Genomic DNA, 15,955 nt, shown 5'->3' on the forward strand with positions numbered 1-15,955 from the left:
CGGATGATGATGTATATAGAAAAGTTACTTCGCTATAAAATTGCAGCAAAATCCAGGAAGACCTTCACAGAATCGACACTTTTTGCTAAACAGTCAAATCCATTAAATACCCGGGAGAATTCTTACAGAGCGATTTGAAGTAGAACGACCACAGAAAGCTAATTGTAGGAAATACCGACGCGAGACGTATTCGTTGGAAGAATTCTCGAGAAGCGTAGTCCACTCACTCACAGATCACACGTTCGACGAGTCCGCTAGTATTGTTCGTCAGTCTCGGACCCTAACCAGATAGAGCTGGAAACAGAGAAAATTCAAACGGTAGCAGCGCGTTTCGTCACGGGTTCGTTCAGTTGCCGCGAAACAGACGCGGAGAGCTCATCAAACTTAGTGACAGACGCTGCAAGAGAGATGTAGTTTACTGTAAAAATTTCGATATCGTACAATCCTAGAAAGGTGAACGAATATATTGCTGCTTATTCCCACACACATCTCTCGAGAAGACCATTAAAGTGAAATTAGATATTCGAGCTCACACACAGGCTGTACCTGCAGTTACTTTTCAGCGCACTATTCACAACTGGAACAGTAAGTGGGGCAGCGGACAGTGGCTCACGAGCTCAGATTTAGATGTAGATTGGCTAGAAAAGCAGCGTTTTCATTGCAACGTAGCCGAGGAAAGTTTTTACTCCGTAGATTGAAGAACTACTGTGATTTTTACGCAGGTCTGTGCGCTGGTAAATAGATGTCATGCCTGACCCAGGTGCTTCTTCACAAGAGACGAATGTTTCCTTCCCTATAGTCTTCTCCTTGCTCGTACTGTTTGCTCGCCGGAATATAGCTTTTTTGTGAAAAATGCAATGTTGTCTGCGGGCGGAGGACTTTGTCCGATTTTGTAGTGGTACGTTTTAGGGAAAAGCAAAAGGTTTGCAGGTTCTTGAATAGTCTTTTGGTAGGTAGCCAGGTAGTTATAATACCCTTAAGTTTTTAATGACAGACACAAAACCCCACTCAGCAAGAAAACATAATGTTAAACGTGAATCCATTCATCGTGTAACTGAACAGTGTATCGTGGCCCATCGAGTAGCAGTAATTTTGCAGTCACTCTTTTTACGTTTTTGTGGTTTTCTCAGTAGGTTTGTAGGTTTGCATTGTCATAGCATTTTTTGACGCGTTTAACGTATTCCTGTAACTAGTGTGTACGTTTGCTAAACTCTCTCTGCATATGGCGGTTTTTGAAAATACGACGAGTAAACAAAATTTCCAAGTAACAGTTGCATACGAAGATAGCAGTAATATGAGCTAATGATGAATGAAAACCACCTCAGCTGTGTTATTACACTTTTATTGTGGTACGGCCGGTTTAGTTCACTGTACATCTTCAGGTTGCGGAGATGTGCCAGTTCAGACACAAGTGGTTTGGTTGTCGCATATGTCAAAGACATAATCCAAAAACTCTGATCGTAAACATTGTGCCGACCGCCTGACGCAAGTGTGTCGAGGAGACGCGGCATGCTGCGAACAGTGGTTGTAGTATACCGCGCAGTGGGGGTGATGTACTGTATGCAGCATGCCACGCCATACATGTGCCAGGCGGTCGGCGGGATGTTTATGATCAGAGTTTTTGGATTTTCTCTTTGACATTACTTACGACAATCAGACCATTTGTGTCACAACTCTGCAACCTGAAGATATTTAGTGAACGTAAGAGACCCTATTACAGTAAACGTGTAATAATAGAGCCGAGGAGGTTTTCGTTAATAATTAATATTAGTCAGCTGTGGTGCTCGACAAGATGAAGAGCAATTTAAGCGATCCTTAATTTGCATCGCTTTGCCTTACGTGATTCAAATAGATTCTTATCTGAGTAAAGCCATGCCAAAAATGCACTGTTTACTTATCTCTGTTAGCCAAAAAGGCGGAAAGGTTGTTAAATATGGATCATTTTCCTGCAATTTAACGTTCCATGTACTTTACAGAATCAAACGCGAAAGTTATATCTACTGTAAGAACTGTGTGTCATAACGTTTACACTACTGACTTGAATTAAAAAAATTAATCGCAGTTATGAAGGAGAAACGCTCACCATTCACAGTATTAAAACATTGCTGCGTAAATGGGTCAGAGGCCACCTCATACCAACTGCAGCCACAATAATCATAATGCCGTAAATTTCATTTTAGACTTCCGATGAGAGACTGTGAAATGGGGAAAGGTTATTCGCCTTTTATAGTTACCCGCCTAGGCTTCTTGCGATTTCGGCTAGAATGCCTGTACCATAGTGCTTACCACTTCGAAAAACACACAGCTCACCTTAGGTGCCTTTTGATATTTTTCCAGAATAGACACTGCAGTGCGCTAGTGTTAATGGTTGCAGAACTTAGCGGAAAGCTTCCTGATTCATTAGGGAATTAAGGAGGCGTTGTTTGGTTTTTTGCATACTGTTCCTATTACTATATTTTCAGATTATCGTCCACCATATGGTCTGTTGTCTAATAACTATCACACATTTATCTAACGGATACTTAAAAGGAAACATTGCATTTATATATATGAAGACAGTAACTGTTCTCGAAAGAACAGAATACTGTTGATGACCGTGCAGCTTTTCCCTGCAATAAATGGTGACTAACTGAAACCCTCAGCTGCCGACAGGTGTTGCTGATATACTTCGATGTGGACAGCTGAAAATGTGTGCCCCGACCGGGACTCGAACCCTGCTTACATGGCAGACGCTCTATCCATCTGAGCCACCGAGGGGACAGATGAATAACGCGACTGCAGGGACTTATCCCTTGCACGCTTCCCGTCAGACTCACATTCCCAACTGTCCACAATTCTACATATGTAATGTACCTTATAGACATTTGCCATGGATAGAGCGTCTGTCATGTAAGCAGGAGATCCCGGGTTCAAGTCCCGGTCATGGCACAAATTTTCAGCTGTCCACATCGAGGCATATCAGCAACAGCTGTCGGCAGTTAGTCATCATTTATTCATTGCATTTATTGTGACGACAAAGCTAAGTGTATGTAAAATTAGAAGTTAATTCTTCCGTACTTAGTTTAAATGATAAGACGCAAAAAGGCCCATTAACAACGCAGGAGAAGGCAAAACTAGATTTTGTAATAACATCGCACAGTAAAATTACTTCCCTACCAAACTAAATTTGGCCCTAGAAGTTTTCTCGGAAAAATGTAATCTTCCAGTATCCAGTTCCTCGAATTTCTTTTCTAGTCTCCGAGTTATTAAAACAGAAACCCATCTTTCACTACTATTCCTTAATCCCAGTTTTCTGCGACAAATGTTGTGAACGGCCCGAAGTTTCCCTTTGGACCTATTTCTTCTGTCAGTACTCGAAACTTTCGATATTGAATGCCACTCATATGATCAAGCGTAGTTCCTGCCATGGCTATGACCGTACTTGATTTTGTAAGGTAATACAAAAAATATGTGACAGCTAGCCAGCTGCTGGCTGCGCGGTGATTTTACCAATTTTTTTAATGTAATAAATTTCCCATCGTGTGGGTTAACGTTCCTTTACAATTAATGTCGTTCTCAGCGGAAACATATCAGGCCGTCATCAACCTAGAGTTGTTCTGAACGTCACAGTGCTATTCGTGGATGGTGCTGGTGTTTGTAAGGAAAGTCACAACTCCAGAGATTGTAGTGAAGTACGGCTGGAACTGGAGAGGGATGATTTTTTTTTTTTTTTTTTTTGGGTGGGGGGGGGGTGACACTCCTTTTGTGGAGAACGACGATTGACGTATAATATACTCTTTATTTGAGAAAAAGTCACATAACATAACACCGATTACGGACTCCAGCCATTAATTGGCTGTCTTCAGATTCAACAATAGAAAAAATTATAAATTTAAAATTCTAAAATTTTTAGCAGTTCTCTCTGTAATTGATGTGAACCAAAAATCAAAATACGAGCGATCCGTACCTGTCGTGGGTGAACTAAACGTTGTCACACTAAATCAAAGAACACGACCAGGGAAGAAAGGAATTAACATAAAAGATACTAAAGTTACAGTGAAGTAGGTTTTCTGTTTTTAAACTGCAGGTGATGCACGTTTTCAGGGATGATGGAGAAGGGCGAAGGTGTCAAATTGACGTAAGGCACCGTCGTCTGGAAACGACAGAGTCGAAAGTTGTAAGCAAAAATCGTTGATACCTCTGACAGTGGGCCTTTTCCACTGCAAGCTGTCTGTCTTCCATATTTTGGGAGGAAGTAGTATGGACCAAATGAAGGAAAAGTAGTCTGGTAAATGTGGGCTCTAAAATGCATAATTTAGGAACTATGAGCACGTTATCAGTGGAAGATAAAGTGCTCATAGCCACTAAGGTATGCACTTCAGAGCCCATGTTTACTGGACTAGGTATTTTTGTTTTGGTCCATACTGCTGCTCTCAAAATACAGAAGGCAAAGAGGTGTCGGAACGATTTTTGCTTATCACTGGCGAGTCGTCGGTGTCTAGACCAGCGTCCCTTAGCTCAAATTGATATATTTAACGTTCTCCATCATCCCTGAAAGTTTGGAATCACCCTGTTTATATTGAAGGCTTTGTGTCCTCAGGAGAAAAACTCGTTTAGATATACGGAGTATCTTTACTATTAGTCCCTAGACGCATTTTGTTTGTGGTGTTTTGGCAGATATGTGTATTTTAGTTTTTTTAATATGTGGATGGTTTCGCTCAATTGGTGATGTTTGAGCCGAAAACGTCGGCTTGTTTATAATCTCAAAATGATTTTTAATGTGACATTTTGTGTGTCCAAGTCCCAAGATAGCCTTGTGCTGAATTCAGCTTAACAGGGATATAAAACACGAACAATATGCAGTACTGGCGAGTAACGCTGCCGCAGACAGCGCGGCACAACTAATGTTGTGCACTGAGCACTGCAGGCACGTACCTCAGTATGCCAAGATATTAGCAGCTCACCTGTCATCAACTGTTTCGACTGGAACAGAACTCATACTGAAAATTCTGAATGAAGTGAATAGAAACGAAGGCATTGCAGTAAAAAATTAAATAAGACGCAAAAAGGCCCATTAACAACGCAGGAGAAGGCAAAACTAGATGATTGCAGGTAGTGGTTTTGTAATAACATCGCACAGTAAAATTACTTCCCTACCAAACTAAATTCGGCCCTAGAAGTTTTCTCGGAAAAATGTAATCTTTCAGTATCCAGTTGCTCGAATTTCTTTTCTAGTCTCCTAGTTATTAAAACAGAAGCCCATCTTTCACTACTATTCCTTAACCCCAGTTTTCTCCGACAAATGTTGTGAACAGCCCGAAGTTTCCCTTTGGACCTATTTCTTCTGTCAGTACTCGAAATTTATTTATTTAAATCGCCGCGTAAGTCGCTAGTAATTAGCGCGTTGTCCATTTCAGATGCTTTGTTTCTCAGCACAGCTACCCATAATTTAATATTTTAAATCACTCAGCATCGCTTGAGTTACTTCTGTAAATAAACGAAGAATTTAGCTTTTTACAGGTGGAGTTGACTATGGAGAAACCTTACCACAATCGTACCTGTCTTCTGAATCGATTACATAGACTGAGAAACTGAGAACAAGAAGTGAAGCTAGAAGTCCTCAACTTTTGTAATCCTGCCTTCCTCAGTTGCGTGTAATATTACAGTATATTGATAATTTTTTACTTTTGGACAGTCTAACTACAAGTGAAGGAAACACAATTTTCGTGCCATACACTTTTCGCCTTTATTCTCTGCAAGGCATCTTCAGTGGCACGTTGCGTGGATTTTTCTACATGTTATGTTTCTGTTCCATTTTTGGTACGGTTCTTCGTCTTATAAATGCCACTTGAGGTTTTTGTTTTCCACATTTCACAGCACTAGCAACTGAACACCTGTTTCGATGCAACCAAAACATTGCATCAAAACAAATGTTCAGTTCCTAGTGTTGTGAAATGTGGAAAACAAAAACTCCAAGTGGCATATATAACAGGACGAACAGCACCAAAAATGGGACAGAAATATAACATTTAGAAAAAGTCCACGCAACCTGCCACTGAGGGTGCCTTGCAGAGAATAAAGGCGAAACGCGTATGGTACGAAAATTTTCATTCAGTTATAGTTAGACTGTCCAAAAGTAAAAATTGTCAATATACCGAAAGTAGACGTATTTTCCTGTATTTTTAACATATTCTCCACTTTCTTTGAAGTCTTCATTGGATAATTATAGTTTTGCAACTTTGAAAATATGATTTAATTTGTGCTTGCGAAGTTCCTTTTCGAGCTGTTGGTTTTATGATAGTTCCTGAAAAGACGCAGGGAACATGTGACACGTTCGGCGTTGAAGTGTCATGTCATTGTAGGGCTAAAATAATCATAAATGTTGTGTGTTAAGGAAAAAGAATGAGAGGAGTCTATGTAAAGTGATTTTGTGGAACGTGTTTTTTCCAATGCGTTGTATGAAAAGTGAGAAATTATGTAGAATGAAATGTTTAAAAATTCCGTAGACTGACTTTGGCAATCCTCCAGAACAGGGGTCCCCAGACTTTTTGCCGCTATGTACCACATGGCATTTTTAGAAATTTTGGTGTACCACTGTAGCTCGTTCACTTTATAACGAACTCTGGGCTGGGGGATGGGGACTGTGGGTGCAAAAGGATGAGCGACGAGGAGTGGTACAGGAGCAATAATTTTAGACATTCATGCTCACATGTGATACCTATTTGTGGCTGTGAAATTAAATTAAGCCGGTTCTAATACAAATATCCAATGAATAAGAGAGGAATAACATTTAAAATATATATTTTTCTATCACAAATAATATAAACAATTTGTGCAAGAAAGTAATAAGTTGAACATAGAGTATAGTAAATTAAGAGTCCAAAAACCAAAAAAGAATTGACTCAAACTTCAACGCTAAATCAGACTTCAGAATGATTAATTGGGCAGTTTTCAAATGTAGATTCTCATGAAAGCATGTTGATCATAGCTTTAATCATAGCTTGAAAGTTTGACTCGATTGAACTCAACTTCAGTCCCAAGTCGTCTTCGGCACTAACGCTGTTTCGGTATTCGTTTTTAATGTGCCCAATTTCACTCGTGTAAGTAGTAACAAACGGCACCAAAATCGAATTACTTGTTTCATAAGAGAAGGTTACTGTATTCCGTTTTTGTTCCTATCTAAAAATAACGCAGAGTTTTGTTTTTGAAAGCATCTTCCATTGAACTGTCGCTAGTCACTTCATTGAAAGTTTCTCTCGTAATTAACTACTACTTGGATAAACTCCGGGAAAGTTTTTTTCGTAAATTTCGTGAAGGAACTCTAAATGTGTAATAATGTCTTGAACTAAGTCTTCCAAAAATGATTTTTGAGTAGGTAATGCGAAAAGTTATTATTCAGCACCTTCCTTTGAAAGGCGATGTTTTGTTACCGTCTAAGAAAGCTGTTGTGGCTCCTTGTAGACCCAGACTCTAAAACATGAAGCCTGTCAAAGGTATCAGCGAAATAGGCCGCTATACATAGACACTTATCATTAACGAAAAAATTCTTCATATATAAGTAGTATACCAGTTGTTTTGTCACTGAGAAATATAAAATCCTCGGGCATCAGATGTTCTGTTTAAAAGCTTAGGGCGAAAGAGCCATCTTACTTCAGTATATAGAAGCAAACTTTTAATTACCTCTTATATCTTCACGCAATAACGTGAGTATCCACGGGTTTAGGGTCGTTGCCATGTTGTTCACAATCTCCGCAGCATCAGCCAATATGAAGAGTTTCGGGGCTTCGGGCATATACTTAGAAGCTAATGCTTCTTGGCGCATTGTACAGTGTGTGCTTCGACAATCAGGTGCAACTTTCTGCACTTTTGCTGCCGACACTGTTGAGTGACCACATTGCCTTGGCCCCGTCTGTACAGATACCAATATTTTTGCCAAGGAATACCTACTTCAAGCAAATAAAAGTCAGTCACTTTGAAAATATTTGCTGCTATAGCATTTGACTTCAGCGGTTTGAAAATATTCTTCTTATATATCTTCAAGTTGGTCAAAACGTACTAAAACTAGTATCTGCGTCATGTTTGTGACATCTGTGGTATAGTATATTTGAAGAGATAAATAAGTGCGCTCTTACAGTTGTTACAGTGGTCCTTCAATATTGGAGGACATATCTTGAATGTACCTTATTGTTAAGTGACAGAACTTCTTGTATTCCTTTGGCAACTTTTCCCCCAAAACTGTTTGGACCATGTCTCTAGCCGGCAGTAAGAAAGACTCACCAGTTGTGTGAGGTTTTCTTTCCTTTGCGATTCTAAAACAAGCAAGGTATGAGGCTTTTATCAACGCACTTGTCAGTATCACTGTTTTTGAAATTTGCTATGCATTTGGGGTCTCTTTTTTTTAAAACAAAACCCAGAATTCTATTAAAGTCAAAAGGTTTACCAACTTACTTACTTTGATGACTTTTTAATGAATAAGGCTTCATGCTTTGATTTGAAAGCGTCTCAAAGCATACAACGTATGGATGGTTATTACTGCTTTCTGTACCACCCTTTACTGTAATGCCAAACGGTAAGTAGCTTTAATCATACTTGCGATTAGGCGTTTGTTTTAAGTTTTTTAACTGCTGCATGGTTGGAGGTAGAAGGAGCTTCCTGGCTTAAAAATCGCTTCATTGTTAGCTTAAACACAATGACGTATAAGTCACACATCAAGTTAACTTCAGATCACAACGATAATAATAATAATAATAATAATAATAATAATAATAATAATAATAATAATAATAATAATAATCCGTTCTCTGTGTAATGACTACTGCAACTTCACACACAGATACGCCGCGTAAGTTGACAGCAGTTGCAAAGCGGCGCGAAAACTTTCGTATAAACACGGACAAGATTCGATCAAAATATCGCCAACGTCAAAACAAGAGGAGTTTTTCCATCAAGGCAGTGACAACGAATAGAGGGAGGCCTGGGGAGGGTGCAGTACGACCTTCCTGTGTGCTGCGTTCAGTCTGAAACAAACATTCTGTGGTAAATCCATTTTATTTAACTTTGTACACATGCTACTTTTACCAGTCAGTTTTCTACTATCAAATAAAGTGACATAAGCGAATAATTTTACTTACAGCACTATATGTTTTGTTTACTTGTAAACATTCCACCTGAAATGTTCTTGTGTACTACCAATGGTACGCGGAAAAAAGGCACGTCATTCCAGTATTTTATTCGTCACATCAAGATAACTGTAACGTTGAAAGTATTAATATGACAGTTAATATATAATTTTTTCATTGACGCATTAGCTCCGTCGTGTAAACTGAAGGATGTGATTGGGGTGTGGTGAGCTATGTTTCTATGACTTACACTTCTACTTTGAAGTTTAAGATTTTGAGTGAAAAATGATTTCACTTGTGATAGTATACGCTGTTTTTTTATTATTTAAAATCAAAAGGCTTCCCTATGTAAGGGAAATAATTGACATATTACATACCATTCCCATTTCTTTCACACTCATGTAGCGATGATCCAAGCAACTGACCCACTTCATACTTAAATGTTAGCGTCAAGTAACCTTGCATCTTCTTACTTTGTATGTTAAGGGCAATTGCATTCGCGAAATGTGACATGCCATACAGGTTGTCCAATTTTTCTTGAAGCAATGCCCCCTAGTACAGCTAAGAATTCATCGATAGAATTCGGAAGTTTTCGTGACACTCGCAACTGCGCTTGCTATTCTACACGAGCTGACACCAGTTGTAATTTGCACTGCACTATCATTACGCAGTGAACTGCTTGGCCTTGAGCTGTTTCATTAATATAATTTCATTTCATAGCTACAAATCAGTACCAGATGTGAATATGAACAGCCGCCCGCTGTAGCCGAACAGTTCTAGGCGCTTCGGTCCGGAACCGCGCGCCTTCTACGGTCGCAGGTTCGAATCCTGCCTCGGGCACTGATGTGTGTGGTGTCCTTAGTTTAGTTAGGTTTAAGTAGTTTCTAAGTCTAGGGGACTGATGACCTCAGATGTTAAGTCCCATAGTGCTCAGAGCCATTTGACCCTTTCTTTTTTGTGTGAACATGATCATAGCCCAACACGCTTGCACAAAACCTTGTTACTTCCTTGCATCATATCCATCGTAGGAAGTGGTCAGATCGCAACGTGAGCTGCAAATGGCAACACTGTGGGAAATTTCTCCACATTAAACTCCATTGAACGAGCTATACTACTGTTGGCTTATGGCAGAAACACAGGTCCGTAATGCTGGATAACCGCGCAGGATTAGCCTAGCGGTCTAAGGCGCTGCAGTCATGGACTGTGCAGTTGGTCCCGGCGGAGGTTCGAGTCCTCCCTCGGGCATGGGTGTGTTGTGCGTGTGTTTGTCCTTAGGATAATTTAGGTTAAGTAGTGTGTAAGCTTGGGAACTGATGACCTTAGCAGTTAAGTCCCATAAGATTTCACACACATTTGAACATTTTTTATGCTGGATTTACGTGATTTCGCAGTATTCAACAGCTTTCTGTTTCCTTTACCAGGTTATCAATTTTTTTGTTTTCCGGTTGAACACAGTTTGAAACTACTATCAAAATTGCGCATTTTAAGTCATAATTTGTAGGTGCGGCTTATCAGTGAAGGATCGACAGTTCTTTAGAAGTGTTATCTTAATGAAATATGCATCAAAAGCAAAATTATATATTTAAGTATACTAAGTTATACGATAGCTTCGCTGTGGCTTCCCCCTTGCTCTATACAGCAAGCCTTGTAGGCATGGTAATTACACCCCTGTAATTGAGTAATTAAACGTTTTCCGTTCGTAATATAATTCTAAATTAAAAGTTCCATAGATTATACTCGTATTTGGCGTTTCACTGTCGAGTAATCAAATACGCGCTCGGCGAATGGTCAATAGCTGGCCCAACTAATGTATTAAGTATGTTCATGAGCATTCACAGAATTTTTTTCCAGAAGGGGGGCAAACCTTAGAATTCCCATTTTTTTATATAAATATAAGGGGGTAGTTTGATAATTAGGAGAAATATTTGTCAGGATTTGTAAGTGGTGGGTCCTTGAGGTACTGCAAGACACGAATACGAGAAGTAAGTTTAAACAGTTTCATTAACAAAGCTGATTATAAAACACGCACGCTACGCGCACACATCATCACTGTGTCTGACATCCTAACAGCGGCTAATTACTGCCAGTGGTGTACTCGTTGCGTCGCACTGCGCGCGGACACACGTGTACTGACCAAGCAAATTGTCAGCATTCCAGATAGGCCGGCTGGCGAGCGCGTGTTACGTACCATACGGCTGCGCGCAATCCGTAGACCCTTACTAAATGAACTGCACAATTTCGAGACATGTTATGCAGTAAGAGCTAAATGAATAGACCAGATGTGGTTTGAATTCAGAGAAATAGTATCGGCAGCAATTGAGAGATTGACACCAAATAAATGAACAAACGACGGAGCTAATCCTCCTTCGTACACAAAACGCGTCAAAACACTGTTGCAGAAATAACGAAACAAGCATGCCAAATTGAAACAGACGCAAAATATCCAAGATTGGCGATAATGTACAGAAGCTCGAAATTTAGCGCACACTTCAATGCGAGATGCTTGTAACAGTTTCCACAACGAAACTTTGTCTCGAACCTGGCTGGAAATCCAAAGAGATTCTGGTCGTATGTGAGGTATACTAGCGGCAAGACACAATGCCTTCTCTCCGCGATAGCACTGGAGATACTATCGAAGAGAGCTCTTCCAAAGCAGTTACTAAACACAGCCTTCCGAAATGCCTTCACAAAAGACGACGAAGTAAATATTCCAGCATTCGAATCAAAGGACAGCTGCCAACATGAGTAACCTAGAAGTAAATATCCTCGGAGTAGTGAAGCAACTTAAATCAATAAAAGCAAGTCTTCTGGTCCAGACTATACCAATTATGTTTCTTTCGGAGTATGCTGATGCGTTAGCTCCGTACTTAACAATCATATACAACCGTTCGCTCGAGAAAGATCCGTGCCTACAGACTGGAAAGTTGCACAGGTCACACCAATATTCAAGAAAGGTAGTAGGAGTAATCCACTTAATTACAGGCCCATGTCATTAACGTCGATATGCAGCAGGATTTTGGAACACACATTCTGTTCGAACATTATGAATTACCTCGAAGAAAATAGTCTGTTGAGAAACAATCAATATGAGTTTAGAAAACATCGTTCTTGTAAAACACAACTAGCTCTTTATTCGCATGAAGTGTTGAGTGCTATTGACAAGGGATTTCAGATCGATTCCGTATCTCTCTATTTCCGGAAGGCTTTTGACACTGTACCACACAAGCGGCATGCAGTGAAATTGCGTGCTTATGAAATATCGACTCAGTTATGTGACGGATTTTTTTTCCTGTCAGAGAGGTCACATTTCGTAGTAACTGACGGAAAATCATAGAGTAAAACAGGAGTGATCTCTGACGTTCCCCAAGGTAGTGTTATAGGCCCTTTGCTGTTCCTTATCTATATAAAACAATTTGGGAGACAATCTGAGCAGCCGTCTTAGGTTGTTTGCACATGACGCTGTCATTTATCGACTAATAATGTCTTCGGAAGATCAAAACAAATTGCAAAACGATTTAGAAAAGCTTTCTGAATGGTGCGAAAATTGGCAGTTGACCCTAAATATCGAAAAGTGTGAGGTCATCCACATAGTGCTAAAAGGAATTCGTTAAACTTCGGTTACACGATAAATCAGTCAAATCTAAAAGCCGTAAATTCAACTAAATACCTAGGAATTACAATTACGAACAACTTAAATTGCAAGGAACAGAGAGAAAATGTTGTGGAGAAGGCTAACCAAAGACTGCGTTTTATTGGCAGGACACGTAGGAAATGTAACAGATCTACTAAGGAGACTGCCTACTGTACGCTTGTCCGTCCTCTTTTAGAATACTGCTGCGCGGTGTGGGATCCTTACCAGATAGGACTGACGAAGTACGTCGAAAAAGTTCAAAGAAGTGCAGCACGTTTTGTATTATTGCGAAATATGGGAGAGAGTGTCACTGAATGATACAGGATTTGGGTTGGACATCATTAAAAGGAATGCGTTTTTCGTTGTGGAGCATTCTTCTCACGAAATTCCAATCACCAACTTCCTCCTCCGAATGCGAAAATATTTTGTTGACACCGACCTACATAGGGAGAAACAATCACCACGATAAAATAAGGAAAATCTGAGCTCGTACGGAAAGATGTGTGTTGGCTCTTTTCGCGCGCTGTACGAGATTGGAATAATAGAGAATTTTGAAGGTGGTTCGATGAATCCGCTGCCAGGCACTTAAATGTGATTTGCAGAGTATCGATATAGATGGAGAATAGGTGGAACAATAAACACATAACAGAGAACAGACGGTTATTCACTCAGTATATGAATAAAACCGCTGTACCCCGTTTCCATTAGGGGGGGGGGGGGGGGGGCGGGTAGCGGCAAATGCCTCGTATCACCTATGAGTACACTCCTGTACCATCACTGCAAGTTAGACTCTGAGACGCTCTCGATTCTAAAGTACTAGAAGCGTTAAAGTTTTTTGTAATCAGTATCATGTTTAAAACAATTTTTTTATACAGTGTGTTTCACAACTCATATTACACACTTCTAGAGATTGTCGAGGAGACGTGGTACAGCAAGTCTTACACAGGAACCCATGTCCGGAACCGTCAGCAAACGACGCTAGGGAGCGTTAGAGTATATTTGCCGGCGCCTGTAAATTTATGTTTTGGAAGGGTGATTCCGTGATGATGTTACATACGTTCTGGGATGTTGGAGAATGATGAAAGTATCAGTTTGAGGTAAGGATCCCTGTACCGGAAACGAATGAATCGAAAGCGATAAACGAAAACCGTTCTGATACCTCTGACAGAGGAGTGCAGGTACTGGTACTGTTGCTGCAAACAGTGTAGGGTACATAAATTTCAGATGTGGTAGTATGGATCGAAACAAGGAAAAACTTTGAAGTAAACATGGGCTCTAAAATGCGTACCTGACGAGGATTGAGCACTTGTGCATCTTCGCTACTGTGAAACACATCTCCTCTATTGAACAAGTGCTCATAGCTCTTAAGGTATGCATTTTAGATCCCATGTTTCCTAGACATTTTTTCCTTGTTTTGGGCCAGAGTACCATCTCTGAAAGTTGCTTACTCTACAATCTTAGCAAGAACGGTACCAGCACATATATTCCACTGTCAGAGGTATCGGAACGGTTTTCGCATATAACTTCAGACTCATTCGTTTCCTGTACGAGAAGCCTTACCTTAAATTGACAGTTATCCTCCATTATCCAGAAAGTTTGTAACATCAACACGGAATCACCCTGTATATACATAAACTTACAGGCGGTGGCGCTTACAACTTTGTCGCTCTTTAGCGTCGCTGGATAACATTTACGGAAATGGGTTCGTATGTAAAACTTGATCTACTAACAAGGGAACCTCCCCACCGCAACCCCCCCCCCCCTCAGATTTAGTTATAAGTTGGCATAGTGGATAGGCCTTGAAAAACTGAACACAGATCAATCGGAAAAACAGGAAGAAGTTTTGTGGAACTATGGAAAAAATAAGCAAAATATACAAACTGAGTAGTCCATGCGCAAGATAGGAAACATCAAGGATAGTCTGAGCTCAGGAGCCCCGTGGTTAGCGTGAGTAGCTGCGGAACGAGAGGTCCTTGGATCAAGTCTCCCCTCGAGTGAAAAGTTTATTTCTTTATTTTCGCAAAGTTATGATCTGTCCGTTCGTTCATTGACGTCTCTGTTCACTGTAATAAGTTTAGTGTCTGTGTTTTGCGACCGCACCGCAAAACCGTGCGATTAGTAGACGAAAGGACGTGCCTCTCCAATGGGAACCGAAAACATTTGATCGCAAGGTCATAGGTCCACCGATTGCTCTACAGGAAAACACGTCTGATATACTCTATACGACACTGGTGACGACATGTGCGTCGCATGACAGGAATATGGTGTCGACCCACCTAACTGGTACACTTGGCGAATGGGTAAAAAGATTCTTCTACCTTGCCCGATTTAGGTTTTCTTGTGGATGTGATAATCACTCCCAAAAAAGTGATCAAAACGTAAGAGTTTGTCACATAAACTGCAACAAATGAATGCAACAGTTTCACAGTCGCACAGTTTTCCCTGTGCTCTGTCAAAACATATGTTTTGTTTCGATGTTTGTTTAGGTGTAGCGTTCCCATACTACGGCGCAGTTACGTCGCATCGGACGGACGGACGGACAGATAATAATTGTCTGAAAATAAAAAAGTAAACTTTTCACTCGACGGAAGCCTTGATCCAAGGACCTCTCGTTCCGCAGCTGCTCACGCTAGCCACAGGACCACGGCGCTCCTCAGCTCACATTATTCTTGATGTTGCCTATCTTGCCCATGGAGTACTCAGTTTGTAAATTTTGCTTATTTTTTCATAGTTCCACACCAATTCTTCCTGTTTTCTCGATTGATCTGTGTTCAGTTTTTCTAGGCCTATCCACTGTGCCCTTGTAAGTCCCATTTACAGCCTCAAGAAGTGTGTAACATTGAATTGTGAAACACCCTGTATTTTGTGTTTTAGTGATCAGACGCCATAGCTCCGCTCCGGAGATAGCGATATAAGTCGATATAAAGTTGTTTGTTAAGCTTCGACCTCAGTGGAGAGTGCGGTGCGGAGAAAGCAGGAAGGAGAATTTTGTCTCCACGTTGAGGAAGGACGTAGGAGGGGGCAGTGTTATCTGTCTGCCATACAATGTTGCCGCTTCAGGCATGCAAGCGCGAAGATACTCATCGGCGATGGCATAAATCACACACGGAAGTAACAAGGTTATGTGAAAGCATATCGTAAAGTTGTTCGTATTCACACTCTTTACCTTTTTTTTTTTTTTACACACACAACGCGGTTCAAATCTGCGTCCTGCTTTCCTGATTCA

The sequence above is a fragment of the Schistocerca cancellata genome, chromosome 4 (genome assembly GCF_023864275.1).
Source record: "Schistocerca cancellata isolate TAMUIC-IGC-003103 chromosome 4, iqSchCanc2.1, whole genome shotgun sequence".
NCBI lineage: Eukaryota > Metazoa > Arthropoda > Insecta > Orthoptera > Acrididae > Schistocerca > Schistocerca cancellata.